The sequence below is a fragment of the Lycium ferocissimum genome, chromosome 5 (assembly GCF_029784015.1).
Source record: "Lycium ferocissimum isolate CSIRO_LF1 chromosome 5, AGI_CSIRO_Lferr_CH_V1, whole genome shotgun sequence".
In the NCBI taxonomy this organism is placed as follows: Eukaryota; Viridiplantae; Streptophyta; class Magnoliopsida; order Solanales; family Solanaceae; genus Lycium; species Lycium ferocissimum.
The window spans coordinates 39,568,470-39,584,803 of record NC_081346.1 but is presented as its reverse complement, the minus strand read 5'-3'; positions in this window follow the sequence as shown (position 1 = coordinate 39,584,803).

The following is a 16,334-nucleotide window of genomic DNA, read 5'->3' as shown; positions in this document are numbered from 1 at the left end:
ACATGTATGTCGACTCGGCAACTCTCCGGGGGTGAGTGGAGCTTGCCAACATTCTTTGGAACATCTTCTATACCGACTTCTACTCGTGCGGGGGTACTGCGCGGCATGAAACGCGCCGCCCACAAGAAGGGGCGTCAGTACGAACAATGTACTGAGTATGTGAGGCATGAATAATAACATAGTAAGAAATGTATACATGGATAATAACCGCATAGAAACATAGAACATGTCATGTCAGCTGTGACCTGTACATAGGAATCATATACTGCATAGAGAACATAGAACATATCATAGGATAGCAGAGTAACCTGTGCATATGAGTGCCCCTGGGGCGGATGCCATGCATGCTTACTTGGTCATATCAGGTCATAGTACCGCACGAGGCGCTCGCCCACATAGCGCCGAATACTCCGGCTCGCCATAAATCCCGCGTCCCGGCATCCCGCGTCCGGGATGATAATGAGCCGACCGAGGTGGCAATGATACATAGTTCCTTCCCAATTCCCAAGTATACATAGTTCCCATCCCCCAACCCTTGTTCATATTTAGCATGCGGGGAGAACCCAAAGAAATCATGTACTTATCGGAGTGACGTAAGGTCGGGAAACCTCCGATCGCATTATGGAATAATCATGGTCGCTTTGTCTCGCCTTGAAGGAACGATAATCATAAGGCGAGATTATCAACATAGAACATGTCATAGCATATCGGGTCATAGACATAGCATATCTGACATCACAGAATCATAGTCGTCATAGAATCGTAGTCATCATAGAATCATGGCCATCATAGGATCATAGTCATCATAGAGTCATAGTCCCCATAGAATCATAGTACCCATAGAATCATAGACATCATAGGATCATAGACATCATAGGAACATAGTCGTCGTAGGATCTTAGACATTATAGATTCATGGTCGTCATAGGATCATAGTCGTTGTTTAGGTCATAAAAACTGGCAATATTGTAAAACTTAGTTTTTAAAGAAAATGTATATTTTGGAAAAACACTTGTAAACTTTTAGTAAAGAAAGAAAAATATTGTAAGGCTTAGTTTTTGAAGAAAAATGTATGTTTTGGAAAACACTTGTAATCTTTTAGTAAAGAAAGTCATACCTTGGGGTCGAGGGTTTAGTTAAAAACAACTTTTATTTAGTAGTCGGAAGGATGTCCATAAGTGTTCTTAGCTATAGAATGGAAAATAAGCCCGATAGGACAACGGGGAGGGAATCGGAAATAGTGGGCCCGCCTCGGTCGAATGAGGCGGCGTACACAATTTACGTAGAACACGTTTCATAATGTTGCTTATGGAAGCCTTAGGGTGATCGGGTCTTATTCTTGCAAGCTCTAGGGTGTTTCGACCTTTCTTTCACTATTCAAGCACCTTTGGTTCAATGTCGCTGAATGAATAGTAACTATTTTTCAATCTCGGATTTCTAGAGTTAGGAAGTCCACGAGACACGTATTCAAACTGTTACATCTAAGACATGCCATAGAGAAAGAAAGTGAAGCCTTACATACCTTTTCCGCTTCTTACGCTCCTCCAAATTCAAGCTCCAAATCCGCCAAAAATCTACAAATGGTCGCATTTACCAAACCTTAGTTAGGACATTCATGAGTTGATTCTTCAAAATAACACTTTGTCTGCCGAAATTTCGGCAGCATTTCCCCTGTAAATACACCATCCCGAGAATATGGCTCGGCCCAATTCAACAATAACAACCCGAGAATGGAACTCGGCCATAATATCAACAACAATGCCAACAATTATTCTAACAAAACCATAATACTCATAATAATCCAAAGTTACCCGAATCCTCCATCTTCAACAAGAAACATTCATAACACATTTTCTACTTTCAAATTCATAGACTTGTGTCAACAATTCCATAAGTGATTCAAAACGTATCAATAATTCTTTTCCACACCATTCGACAACATTTCCTTTATATGCCACTAAACTACCTATGATCAATTCAATACCAATGCGCTCAAGTTCAAATACCAATCCAAAGTCATTCAAACATAATTTAAGAACATTCCAAATCAGCCCACACAACTACAATTTCGATTTGGATCATTAAACCTTTATTTTCACCACATAATCTACAACAATCAACAACCGAAATACTATATAAAATGAGTTCACTATATTTTACTAAGGCAGCCCCCTACACGGCCAAGTTTCAACATATATGCTTCCATGAGTTTCATTCATTTTTACATGCTAAAACACATACAAACCAACCACTAAATATGATTAATTCTTCACTCCTACATAGCTTTAAACATACACGGCCAAGCACATATAACACCATGTTCTTGTGAGCTTCATTCACTCCCACATATCACAACATACATAAACATCCATAAAACATGTAAAGGAGATTAATTCTCACCTTCCTTCTTCAATCTTTGCTCTCGGCTACAATTCCAAATCGCAACAACGAGCGGCTTTCTCCCTCCAACAACCATTCCATGTCGTAAAGAACCTTCCAATTAGTAGGGAAACATGAAGGGAAAAATTTTGCATGATCATCTCCAAAGGGCTGTTCGGCCAGCCCCTTGGCCGAACCCCTCCCTTTCTCCTTTCTTCATCTTTCTTTTTTTCTTTCTTGAATTTTCTTGAATGATTCATGTCTTATTAATCACACCACTTATATATATATATATAGCACATGACCATGCACATGCCTCATTTTTCCTCCACATTTTTCTAGAGTTTTCTTCTCATTTTCTTGAAAATAAATGATGACTTAATGGTTTGACTTGGTCATCCCTTGGCCTTTCCTTGTTCATTGTGAAATTCCCGTTTTACCCCTCGACTTTCCTCAATATTACCATTTTGCCCCTAGCCTTCCACATCATTTCCATACTACCAACATTCATAAATAATTTTTATAGCCACTCGTGCATTAAAATAACTCTTAAAAATAATCTTGTCCTTAACTTCCCGCCATTAACTCGAAATATTCAAATGTACAAAATGCGGGATATAACACCATGCCAGCCCAGACCCAGTCCTATAAATTCAACACTTAATCCGAAAATTCATTTTTCATTCTTTCAAATGTCATGGAAAAATCCTGGCAGTCTTTTCTTCTCCTCTCAACCTCCCACACCAAGGTAAGATTATTCCTATGATACTTAGTCAATTATAACACTACTTACATGGTTCTTAAACAAAAACATATGATCTCCAAGGTAAATCCTTCTCAGGCATTCAAAGCTAGGGTTTTGGTGTCCTTCGCCAAAGAAGCAACCTAGTTCGTTAGATTGGAGCGCTTATAAGAATGTAGGACTTCTATCCATGTTTGGGAACCTTTTGGTCCTCCCCAGGATACGTTGATTCATGAAATGCACGATTGCCTCAGATTTCTAGGGTATTTGGTCTTAATTTGTGAAATTCCCTAAATACATGTTCGTATGAAATTATGTACAATATATGTCAGGCACAAACATGTTTCAGTATTTATATTCATGATGTCATTTTGATTTCCATGAATTTGTCTGTAATCCATGTAAACCCATGATTTGAAGCCCATGAGTTATTAATTTCAAGTCATGACCCTATGTTGCTCTCTCCATGGGGTCATGATATATATATGTTAAACTATATACAACTCATGTTTATGAAATTCATGGGCTTTAGTAACACTCTGTAAATACGGGTTAGGTGTGAATGTTTTAAATGAGTATTAATGTGACATTTTAGCCATATGAAGTCCTATCAGGATTAGTTTGAGTGGAAATAGTTGTTGTAAGATCAAGATGAATACTAAGGTGCCTAAGATTTGATAGAATTGACTATGTTTATGGTAGTCCTGACTTCTGGCTAGTTTACGTGAAAATCTATTGGGAATTTGGTTTTTTTTTTTTAAAAGAAGAAGTTGTATCCCTTTGAAATACCTTTCCAATGATATGTGGAACAACTCAATTGGATCTCCGTGCTAGGCGTTATACTCGTTGTACTGGACACCACACAATCTACGCGGCCAATCTTCAGGTGCATGACCACGCACTGGAGAAAGTTTTACGGCCTTTGATGTGCGGTCGGTACACGCAGTTGGGCCTTCCAGCTACGCGGCCGTGCACCGGGCATGATTCTATAAAATCCCTAAGTTGTACCTCACAACCCGAATACAATATTTGCTCAGGAAAAGGAAGCTCTGAAGAACCCAACTTCCTCCAAGGTCCCTCCATCATCCAAGGTGAGTTTCTACTCAAACCCCATTGATTAATACATCAATCTAACATGAATTAACACTCATTTATCCTTTAAACCCTTAGATTCTTGAAAACAGAAGAAAGAGAAACTGAAGGAGACTTTGGGAAATCTCTTAAAGGTATGATCTTTGATTTTTATTTATGTTATTGAAGGGATTTAGACTTGTGTAGGGTTTAGAAGCAATGAGAATCCATGGGTGACTCTTGGGGGTTTCAAGAACACGTTTATTGTGGGCACGAAAAGCCCTAGTTTTTTTATTAAGGCTGGGAACTCGAAGAATTGTTTAAAGTTCTAATGTTTATGATATAAATCAATTGTAGATTGATTCTCGAACCTCAAAAAATCCGTTTGGTAGCATTTTAGCCGGAATTGAGGTATGTCTCTTTTCGAACATACTTTACAACCTTTAAAAAAATGGTTTCTTCGGCAAGGTTTGTGTGCATGAGTGTAATGACCCGTTTGGCTGTTATAGTACTTTTGACCTTGTTGACCTAATTTTGAGCTTCATTAGCTTAGATTAGACTTGCGAGGATGGGTGGTACAATTATCGAGGTCATCGGGTGAATATTAGATTGGTTTTTGTGATAATAAGCCTTAAAGCGAAAAATGTTTGACCCAAAATTGACTTATAGGTAAACGAACCTTTTTCGAAAATCCATCAATTCTGAGAGGTCCAGATAATCATTGGTGACTTGTGAGTATTTTCGGTTCGTTTCCCAATACATTAGAGTGCGTTTTGGGACTTGGGTTTGAAAGTTGGTTTTGGGGTATTTGGGGCTGACTTGGTCAACGAGACCTCCATTGGGAAATCTAAGGCCAGGATGAATTCGTAGCGTATTTTTATATGTGGCTTGCATGTTCGTTTTGTATCCGTGAGGCCTCATGTGATAGTCGTATTTCGGGTTGAGAATGTCAAAAATAATACTTGATGCACGGTGACTGATGTCCACCGCAACGGTGCCAGTACCGCGGCAGCGGTATCACGGTGGTGATGGCCCTCCCGCTATAGCGGCTTAGAGAAATTGTGAGTCATCGCCATAGCGGTCATGTCACCGTGCATCGATTCCACTGTAGCGGACTGCAGACCTCTGTAGCGGTCGACGGGGACTTAAATGCCTTAAATCCTTTTTAAAACCCTATCACTCATCATTCATTACTCTCGGTTCTATAGTTATTTTGAGAGCAAAACAAGAGATTGTGAGGCAATTCTTCATTTATGATTCATAATCCACCTTAGAAACTCCCTAATTCATGCTAGAGTCTTCCAATAACATAAGATTAAAGAGGGTTTTTAGGGTTTCTTTCTTGAATGAAATTTTGATTATCAAAACTTGATTTGTTGATGGAATAGGCTTATATTAGTATGGAATTGATGGGTAATAGCATTATAAACATGAATCCTTCTTTACTAGTAACCAATTTATAAATTTCAGAGCCAGGGTTCATACCCAAAATTGGGGGTTTCACTTTAAATACGATTTTAGCTTAATATTGAGTTGTTTTAGAAATTTTGATTAGTGGGTTTTGATCACTTAAAATTGAATTGCATGTTTCACTTTCGAATTTCCCGTTTTGCCCTTTTAGCCTATTTCCCCAAATTCCATAAGCTTAAGTTAACCAATTTAGAAGCTTAGCACTATGGGTATTGTTCTTCATGATTGCTAATCTAGATTACGATATAAATAGACCTTGAGTATTTGGAGGCATTAAGGAAGGGCAAGGCACTCGTGTGATTTGTTGAGATTCCTGTTCGGCACTCCAGGTAGGTTATGGCTCACCTTTTTGGGTTAGACTCCGGTTAGTGACTCGTATGTAGTACTAGGGAATTTTTGGAGATATCATGTGAACCTTCGGGTATGAAGTTTGGGATGGAATTCTTAGGTTGGTACTGTTGTGTGACTTGTATGTTCGGGCTCGTGGCCTGTAGAATCCCTAAGTTTATGCTTGGCTTCTCTTATGGGAATTGGTGGTTTCTATGTATTATGAGAGACTGGTTGGAGGGAACGGATTCATATGATACTTGTACTATGATGATTGTCCTTATATGAATTGACTGGAATCCATATGCTATTTATGATATTCTCATTGCTTGACATACTTTCTCATATCCATAATATATCTGTCTTGGTCTTGATATTGCAAGATGGTGATGACGGAGGTAAGCATGATTCATGCGACATTACAATATTTGCGTAGCCATCTCTATACCGTGTGATACGAAGTGGTTAGCAATGATATTTGATGGAGGAGTCATTTTAGGCTATGTGATACGGAATGACGGTACATGGACTTAGCGGTCCCCCATGGGTCATGACTGTCGAGAGGTGGGCATCGTCCCCGTCGAGCATGTGTGTATCATTGTGTTGCATTCCATTTGCATACACATTATTTGTTCTGATTGTCATTTGGGTTGAAATTGATCTTCGGTGATATTTGAGTTATTGGGTAATTATTGGGTTATGTTTGATTCGTGAAATATTTGAGACATCGTTTGGTAATTGATTGTACTACTTGGAATTGTTGATTTGTATCTGTCTGTGAGCATGATTATCTTTCCGTTTCCTTATTTGCATGCGTCATCCAATTGTTGTCGGCCTATGATGCTTACTCAGTACCGTGTTTTGTACTGATGCTACCTTGCTGTATTCTTTTTATGAGTGCAGATTACATTGTTAGAGACACTTCCACCCCTCGTAACTGATCCTAAAGCCTGATTGACTAGCATCCAGGGTGAGCAATTAGAGGATTTGCAGCCCGGAGGGCTACTCTTTCATAACTTTTCTTATTTCTATTCTTGAGACAGTATTTATCTATGAGACTATGCATTCAGACTTACTATGTATTCAGACTTCATCTATGTAGTAGCTCTTGTACGACTTAGACCAGATTCATTTGGGCATGTATTATTCTGCACTTATTATTACTTTTATGTTAGACTTATTTATATTATTGTTGGGAGTGGATTTCAATTATTGTTTAGGTGTTGATTAAGGGACGAGTTCGCCTATCGAGGTGGGAAAATGGTAGGTGCCGGCACGTTTCCCGAGTTAGGACGTGACAAGTTGGTATCAGAGCCTCAGGTTACTCGGTCTGTAAGTACAAGAGCAAGTCTAGTAGAGTCTTGTAGATCGGTACGAAGAGCTCCGTACTTATCTGTGCGAGGCTATAGGACTTTAGGAAATTTCCCTTCTTTTATTCCTGCGTGCTACTTTATTCTAATTAGTATCTAGAATTTGCAAATTCGTATCTGATTCAAATCTTGTTATCTCACAGATGGTGAGGACTCGAGCTACGATAGCGACGGACGAGCTGCCAGAGCCCGCTCCTACTGCAGGAACCAGAGGGTGAGAAGTAGTAAGAGGTTGCGGTCGAGCCAGAGGTTGCGATTGAGCCAGAGGCCGTGGAGATACACTAGCTAGGCGTGAAGCCCCTGTAGCCGAATAGAGGCGAGCACGCTCAACCTCAAAAAGACCAGTAGCCGGAGGCAGCAACGGCGATCGGGGGTGGTACAGGACCAGCTCAGATTTCTCCCTTTACTGTGTCTGACCTCATGTTTCTGGATATCATCTCCCAGGTACTTCTTCATCTGGACGGCCAACATGCTGTAGAGGGTGCCACTATTCCAGGTGGTAGCTCTCAGACTCGAGTGGGGGTATTGACTCCTAAGCAGGGAAAGACCATGGGTATGCATCCTGCTGCAGCCATGGCTCCGCGTATTGGTGTTGTTCAGATTCCTGAGGGTGCTCCTAGGCCCGTTGCTGTGCAGACTATGACTATTGATGATCAGGATCTAGTTGGGAGGTTTCTGAAGATGAAGTCGCGCAAGTTCTTTGGCTTACATATCGAGGAAGCTTATGAGTTCCTTGTGGAGATGCATAAGCGTCTCTACAAGATGGGTATTGTTGAGACTTACGGCTTTGACTACGTGTCATTCCAGTTTTGCTGCGACGTGAAGACTTGGTGGAGAGCATTTATTGATTGCAGGCCAGTGGGTGTGCCCCCTCTTTCTTGGACTCAGTTCCATCAGGCCTTCTTGGAGAAGTACGTGCCCCAGTTCCATTAGGCCTTCTTGGAGAAGCACGTGCCGCGTACCTTGAGGGATGCGCGTAGGGATGAGTTTCTCTGTTTGCAACAACGTGGGTTTTCTGTTTCTAAGTATGAGGCCAGATTTGTGTTCTTGGCCAATATCTTTGCCTAGATGATTCCCTCAGAAGAGGAGAGAGTCCGTAGATTTGTGAATGGACTTGTGTACCCGATTCATATTGCTTGTCTTTAGTTGGTGACCATGGGGTCTTCTTTCCAGGATATTGTTGATCATTCCATTGGTGTCGAGTCTACTAAGCCTCTATCTTCGGGAGAGGTGAGTGAGAAGCAGCCACGTCATTATGGCAGTTTTAGTGGATCCGATTCTGGGGGTAGGGGGACGGTCATCCAAGCCTATCGGTCGCCCCCGGCCGCCCTGTCCATTCGACCTACTGGGGGGCTTATTCAAGTGGTCTTACTAGACCCAGTGGCTATGGATCTGGGCAGTCTCATGGTGGATCTTACTCCCGTACAGTGGATCGTCTTTGGTCCCTCCAGTTCATCAGCTTCCATGCATCGACCTCCAGCTCCTAAAGCATGTTATGTGTGTGGTGACCCCATTCACCTTATAAGAGATTGTCCCAGGTCAATCCAGAGTGGATCCCAGCAGGGTTCCAGGTTCCAAACTCCGAGGGCCCAGTGCCTTCTAGTGGCTGAGGTGGCTCATCAGTTAGAGGCGGTGCTCAGTCAGGCCGCGGTGGCTCTTATCAGACCAGAGGTGGACACCAGTTAGGTAGAGATAGTACACAAGCTTCTAGAGCTGGCCGTGGTGGCGTTCTTTGCTATTTCTTTCCAGGTAGGTGTTAGACCTAAAAAAATTTTGATTTGTTGCCTTGTGGATAGGCTAATGTGAGCTCAGGGTGGTTATGAAATCCTTACGAGATTAAGGGAAGTATTAGACACCCTAAAGTGCGTACTATAAGATTTTGAAGTCACACGAATATGTGAAATTTAGTTTGTTGAAGGAGCGAAATATAAGTCGTGTTCGGAAAGGTTTTCGCTATGATTGATCTAATATTTATTTGGTGATGTCTTGAGAGGCTGCTATAGGGCCTATTGTATGGTTAATGAAGTATTATGTAAGTGCCAAGAAGGTTCCACGAGGATCGGAAGTCATACGAATCAACGAGAGGAAATTTCGCATAACTGGGAGTTATACGGCCACTTATACGGTCCGTATAACTTTATACGGTCCATATAAGGAGGGTCCATATGACATGACCTTCACAGAAAGGGTCATTTTCTTGGTGGTGTTATACGACCACTTATACTGTCTGTATAACTTTATACGGTCCGTATAAGAGGGTCCGTATAACTTGACCTATTTTAGAAGGGGACTTTCCCATGATGGTGTTATACGGTCCATATAACTTGACCTATTTCAGAAGGGGACTTTCCCATGGTGGTGTTATACGGTCCACTTATACGGACCGTATAAGTGGTCTGTATAAGTCCATCGGGCAGATTTTTAACTTTTTGTATAAATAGATGGCTTTGTTTCATTTATTTCATTCTTTATTTTCCACAAGTCTTGAGAGCTCAAAACCCTTCTCCAAGCATATTCCACCCCAATTCAAGAGAAAACAAAGATTAAGAGGCAAGAATCAAAGTGTTCATGTGTTAGAAGGCTTCCTTGGGTTAGTAGACTACAAGAGATTCTTGAGTATTAAAGCTAGAGTTTTCACCTAAGAGCCCGTTTGGATTGGCTTATATTTGTTTTCGAAGCTTTTTTGAGTGTTTGGTGCTTGACTTGAAGTCATTTTGTGCTTAAAATAAGCTCAAAAAAATAATTGGACCCATTTAACTTGGTTTATCTAAAGCGACTTATAAAGTGAAAACGACTTATAAGCGAAAAAAATAAGTTGGACTACTGACTTATTTTTAACTTATAGGCCTGCTTGACTTTAAGCTATAAGCCAATCCAAACGGGCTCTAAGTTGATAGCTGCTCCAAAGCTCATTCCCATGAGACAAAAGGTTAGTTTTCGTGCTTATTTCATGTTATCATGAATGCTTGGTTGTTGAATAACTTGGGTAGAAGAAGAAAGTAGAAAATGAGGGTTAAGTGTAACTTTTATGATGTTGTTGAGTAATAAGCTAACTTGAGTCCTGATTCTTAGTATAATATGGATATAATCGTGTTATAGAAAGTAGTAATAGTGATAAGGAAGCATTGTATGAAAATGTGCTAAAATGGGTGTGAGGTTGTTGGTATAAGTTGAACAAAAGGATGAATTTTGAAGGCTTAATGGAATGTGATTACTTGATTATGATATTGTGGGTGTATTATGAATGCTTGGGAGTTGTTTTGTAATATGGTGGAAGTTGACAAAATATACGCATTTATCTCATCTCCCAGAAGAGGTTCGAGATGAGACACCATTACCCTCAAGTATGCAATGCAATGCTTTACTTTTAATGCTTTTGATCGTGTGTGGCCATACTATGTGTTATGCTATTGTAGCCCTGAGTGGCAGTGTTATTTTGGGTTGTTGTAACAGGATGGTAGTGCAATATTATAGGGGAAACTCTGGCGAAAATTCTGTAGAACACCCCGAGAACTTAACATTCGAGGATGAATGTTTTAAAGGGGGGAAGAGTGTTACACCTCGGAAAATTTCATGTCGTTGCACAGTGAATTGACTAACGCGGGGTAAGAAGTGTATGATGTTTCTACGAGTAATAAAGGTCACTAAATGGCTCTAATTAAGGTTTCAAAGACGTTTGAAGCAACAGAAGAAAGTTCGTTAAGAAAGACAAAGTATACGTGTGTTTCGGAAAGGAGTTGCAAAGTACCGAGTTAATGTTGACTTTATGATGTCTTAAAGAAGAGTTATAACCCCCCTTAGATTGTTAATGAAGTGTTAAACAAGTCCCAATAAGGTTCCATAAGGATTGGAGACAAAACGAAACGACGAGGACAAGTTTCAGGAAATTGTGGATTGAATGGTCCTTTATACGGACCGTATAATTTATACGGCCCGTATATCAGTCCGTAGAACTCTCCCAGAGAAGGATGAAATTCTGGAGGAAATGTACGGTACTTTATACGGACCGTATAATTTGTACGGTCGGTATAATAGGCCGTAGATTTCAGGTCGGGTCAGATTTTCTTTTTCCATATATGCACGACCCTTCTTCTTATTTCTCATTTCCCACTTCTTCCACAGTCTCAAAGTCCTAGAACCTTCCTCCAAGTATACCAAGACAAATCTAAGGTGAAATCAAAAATCAAACACCAAAAAGTAGTAGAATCAAGTGCAAGAATGCTAACTAAAGTGGATGGAAGCAAGGAATCTCTTTGGAATGGAAGCTAGGGTTTTCTTGAGTGAACCATTTCCATCTAAAATTCATTTCTACATAATCAAAGGTAAGTTTTATGATCCTTTCATGTTATTTAGAATATTGAGGGGTTGAAAGACTTGGACTAAGGAAGGAAATAAAATATGGAGCTCAAATGTGAAAATAATGGTATTCTTGAATAGTAGTTGACATGAATCATGACTCTTGATGTATTATGAATATAATCTTGCTGCAAACGATATTAAGGGTGTTGAAGAAGCATTGCGTGTTGACGAATGCGATGTAGTGTGGTAATTTTAGTTATGCATGATTTGAAATAGAATTGGGAGAATTGAATAATGTATGATTGATGAAGATTGTTGATTATGATATTATGATGTTGTTATTGATGTTTGGGAGCTGTTATATCATATGGGGGATGTTTTAGAAATAGAGGAGATGCTGCCTAATTTTCGTTAGCTTTAGCTTAAGCCTAAGTATACCTCCGATTATCTAATCTTAGCACGAATTCCTTTGAATGTAGACTTACGAACTTGGAAGGAAGCGTATAGTCGGCAATTTAGAAAGGCGAAAAGGTATGTAAGGCTAGTCCCTTCTTTTCCAAGGCATGATTTCTATGACATGACTTCCTCTATCTTTCCATGACCTCCTTACATTCCGGAAAATATGAGTCAATGTTTATAAAGAGCTTCTTACGAGATCGAGATAAGAGATATGTTATGAAAATGACAATGATGATGATGAGTCTAAGTCTAGAAATTCCAAAGCGTATGATATGATATTTCTATGAAGTTAATGATCTTTGTATGATTCTTTGATGTTATCCATTATTGCTAGACCTACCTTATGATGCTAGTTCCTTCAAGGTGAGGTATGATGATTATGATTACTCTATAATGTAAATCGGGAGTTCTCGACCTTACGTCACCCCGATAGAGTTGTAGTATTTAATTGATTCCTTATGCATACTTTATGAGATGTGTATGATGATACGATTCCACCATGCCAAATAGCCGGACATGTCACCGCTAATGCGGGCTGCTTATGATTACACCATGCCTAGATGGCCGAACATGACACCACTAGTGGGCGACATGCGATGATTACCCGGACGTGGGCTAACGACGATGGTATATGTGATATGCATAACATATGTTTTCTTTTAAAGGTTAACCAGGTTTTGTCTTCGCCTTATGTTTCATGATTTCTTTATAATGCTAGTATTATTCATGCCTTACATACTCAGTACAATGTTTGTACTGACGTCCTTTCTTTTTGGACGTTGTGTTCATGCCTACAGGTAGACAGGGAGGTGACCCAGATTCCTAGAGTTACTCAGCGGACTTACATGAGCACTCCATTACTTCGGAGGTGCCATTTTGATATATTATTTTTGTGTATATATATTTGGGGATGACGGGGTACTGTCCCGTCTTTACGTCTAGTACTCTAGTAGAGGCTCGTAGATACGTACGTGTGGGTAGTCGATGTCCCATGATGATCACATCGTACTTTAGTGTATCATTTTAATAGCCGAAGGGCTTATGTACATGAATGTAGATATGTTTTGGAAGTGATAATGGTTTCCTTATGACTAGTTGTGTTGGGAATAATAAATGCATTCAAGATGAGTATGATGATTAGTATAATGAGTGGTGCTCGGTAGTCAGCTCCGGGTACCCGTCCTGGCCCCCTAGTCGGGTCGTGACAAAAGTGGTATCAGAGCAGTTCCGTCCTAGGGTGTGTCTACGAGCCGTGTCCGGTAGAGTCTTGTTTATGGGTGTGAAGCGCGCCACACTTATAAACAAGAGGCTGCGGGGCATTGAGGAATGATTGACCTTCCTTCTTATTATAGATCGTGCGATAGAGCCATGATATAAGTATTCCCTTTTTCCCTAACCATGCGTTATGTTTTCAGAAAAGTTGATGAAAGGAAGGAAAAGATACAGCGGCCTAGAAGAGCAACATAGTGGTCGAAGAGGGGATTGAACGGGAGTCGTCTATGGACATGGAGGAGAGTGAACCCCAGGGTAAGGCCCTATTTTGGTTCTCGCATACTTTGCCCACCTGAGAGGGGCAAGAGGGAGCCTCAACCGTAGCTCCCGCACCCCAGTTCCTCCACCAGATACCTCAAGCTAGGAGATGAGGCAGGCCATCCTTTTGCTAACCCAATTAGTAGCCACTCAAGCTCAGCAGCAGGATGCGATCCATGGTAACAGGAGTTGGAGAAAGAGAGTTAGGTCTTCAGGGTTTGATCATGAATTTAGGGGCGCTCGGAGGCAGTAATTCTCTAGGTGCTCAGTTCGTTCAATAACTAGTGCCCCTCCACAGTTTCCTGGACCCAGGATTGATAGATCCACTTATTCTAGGCCACCCTAGAGTCTCAGAGTTTCCAGTTCTCGGATTCGGAGTGGTTTCAATCAGGCGAGGTCACCAGTACCACGATATACTCAGTGTCGTAGGTTACATTGGGGACCGTGCCTCTTGGGCTCGGATGTTTGTTATGCCTGTGCTCGGCCAGGCCATTTTAGGCACGACTGTCCATCGCTGCGTGGTAAAGATAAGGTCCGGTCTACGGGAGTAGTAGCTGGCTCTTAATCATCAGTATGCTCTCTAAGGCAAGGGCCGAAGATGTTAGTAGGCGGTGATATAGACTGAAGAGGAAGGCCCAACCCAAGCGGGTCCCAGCATTATACGTATGTATTAGCCGGGCGACAGGATCTTGAGTCTTTCCCTGATATTGTCCCAGGTACATTGTCAGTTTCCCCTTATGATATGTATGCATCGATTAATTCGGGTCCTATGCTGTCATATATCACTCCTGATGTTGTTGACTGTGTTGAGGTGAAAGTCTGAGCCAATCAAATAATTTGAGATGTCTATGCTTGTTAGTGACCCAGTGATAGCCAGAATCATGATTTATAAGTAAGTTGATTGACAGTGTGTAGAATATATATATATATATATATACATATAATGGAATTCTAGAAAGAGTGTGCAGGTACAACTTATGAGGCAAGCATTCATTACTTATATCCTTTAATGGTAAACAATCTTGTGCTGCGGAGTTGCATATTATATATGTGTTTTGATATGTGTCCTATTAAGGCATGGGACGTGTTTTACGGGTCAATGTGCGATTTGGAATTGTTATGTTTACAAGGGAAACTCCAAAATTTTTCCGTGAATCTAAAGGAAATTGTGGGAAACTGTAGACAACATTGCCGTGAACAGAAGAGGAGGTTAGCAACGAGTGATTAAGGACGGAGCTAGTGGTTGAAATGCAGGATAAACATAGCGAGTATGTATTATACTAAGGGAATGATGAATAGGTTAGGATGGAATAAAGAATATGGGAAGGGAGAATGGTGTGCTTGAAATAGAAAGAATTTTTATATATTAAGGAGAATTAAAGGGATACGTACTCTAGAAGAAGTTGTAAGTTAGAAAAATTTGGCTAGCTCTCTTCGTTTTAGGGAACATTAAGTTATAAGATAAACTTGGTGTGTATGTGTAAGCCGATGCATGATGCGCCGAATCAGATTATTAAGCTAGGCTTCACCTGAGGAATATAGTGGGAGAAGCTTTCATGTCACTATAAGCTAGCCTTAACGACTTTGGCGATACCTCTAGAAAAGATATTAGAAGAGATGTGTTCACAAAAGCTCCTTGCCTAGCAATTGGTTGACCTTATGATCGCAGTTGTGTCCTGTGTTATAGTTTAAGTTATGCATCCAAGAATTTGCTCAAACGATTACCCGACAGGGATTGCTATTACAGATATGAGGGAAAGCGAAAATAAGATAAGATTGATCGACGAAACAAAAGGATGACAAGTGATGAATGCTCACTATATGTGATGTGCGTGGTAGAAGTGTTAGAAACAAAAGAGGAAAAGTAGGAGTGAGGCAAATAGGAGGGAAGCCCATTAGAACAGTAACTCGATAAACAAAATGTAGAAAGGAATTAAACCCTGTGGATATCCCAACATTAAGTAGGAATGGTAATAGGTGTCATAGAGTGATCGAAATTTTGAATCTTACCGTGGGAATGGAGTGACTGATTAAATGATGACAAGGAATGTGAAACCAAGTGTGGAGTAAGATACATATGCAGGAGGGGTGATTTTACATGACACCTCCTCTAAGAATTTTAAAAAGGGCCAAGCGTTACCCTGTTATTAAAATGTTGAGATGGCGAGGGGACAAAGCTCCTAGGCGGTGTGACCGATCGAGAAGAGTATGAAAGGATTGGCGCGAGCCTTAAGTCGTAGTTAAAAAAAAGTAGATAATGAATAAAAATAAGATGAGAAGAGGAGGGGTAGTCAATGGTACTCTAAAATATGCTTAGAGCGATTCTCCTGTGGATGAAATCATCTAAGGAAAGGGTGAGAGGTAAGACGGAAGAAAAAACAAGGTTGATTGTGAACGATCAATGGATTGACTTCATATGTATCCCCAGACAGTAATAAATGAAATTCCCCCTCGCCCCCCCCCCCGCATGAGTTATACGGTAAAGGTCTCAGGAGTGATTATTTAGGAAAGGTGAGCCAAGAGAGGGCGAGTTTGTGGATAATACGGTATAGAGAGTATAGGGAGGTCATGAGCTACATCGATGAAATGATGAATACACAGACAATCCATGGGTCTTAAATAGAATTGAGGAAAGGAGCATAGGGCTAAAGGCAATTCCCTTACGGTTTGATAGTGGTGGTAATAAA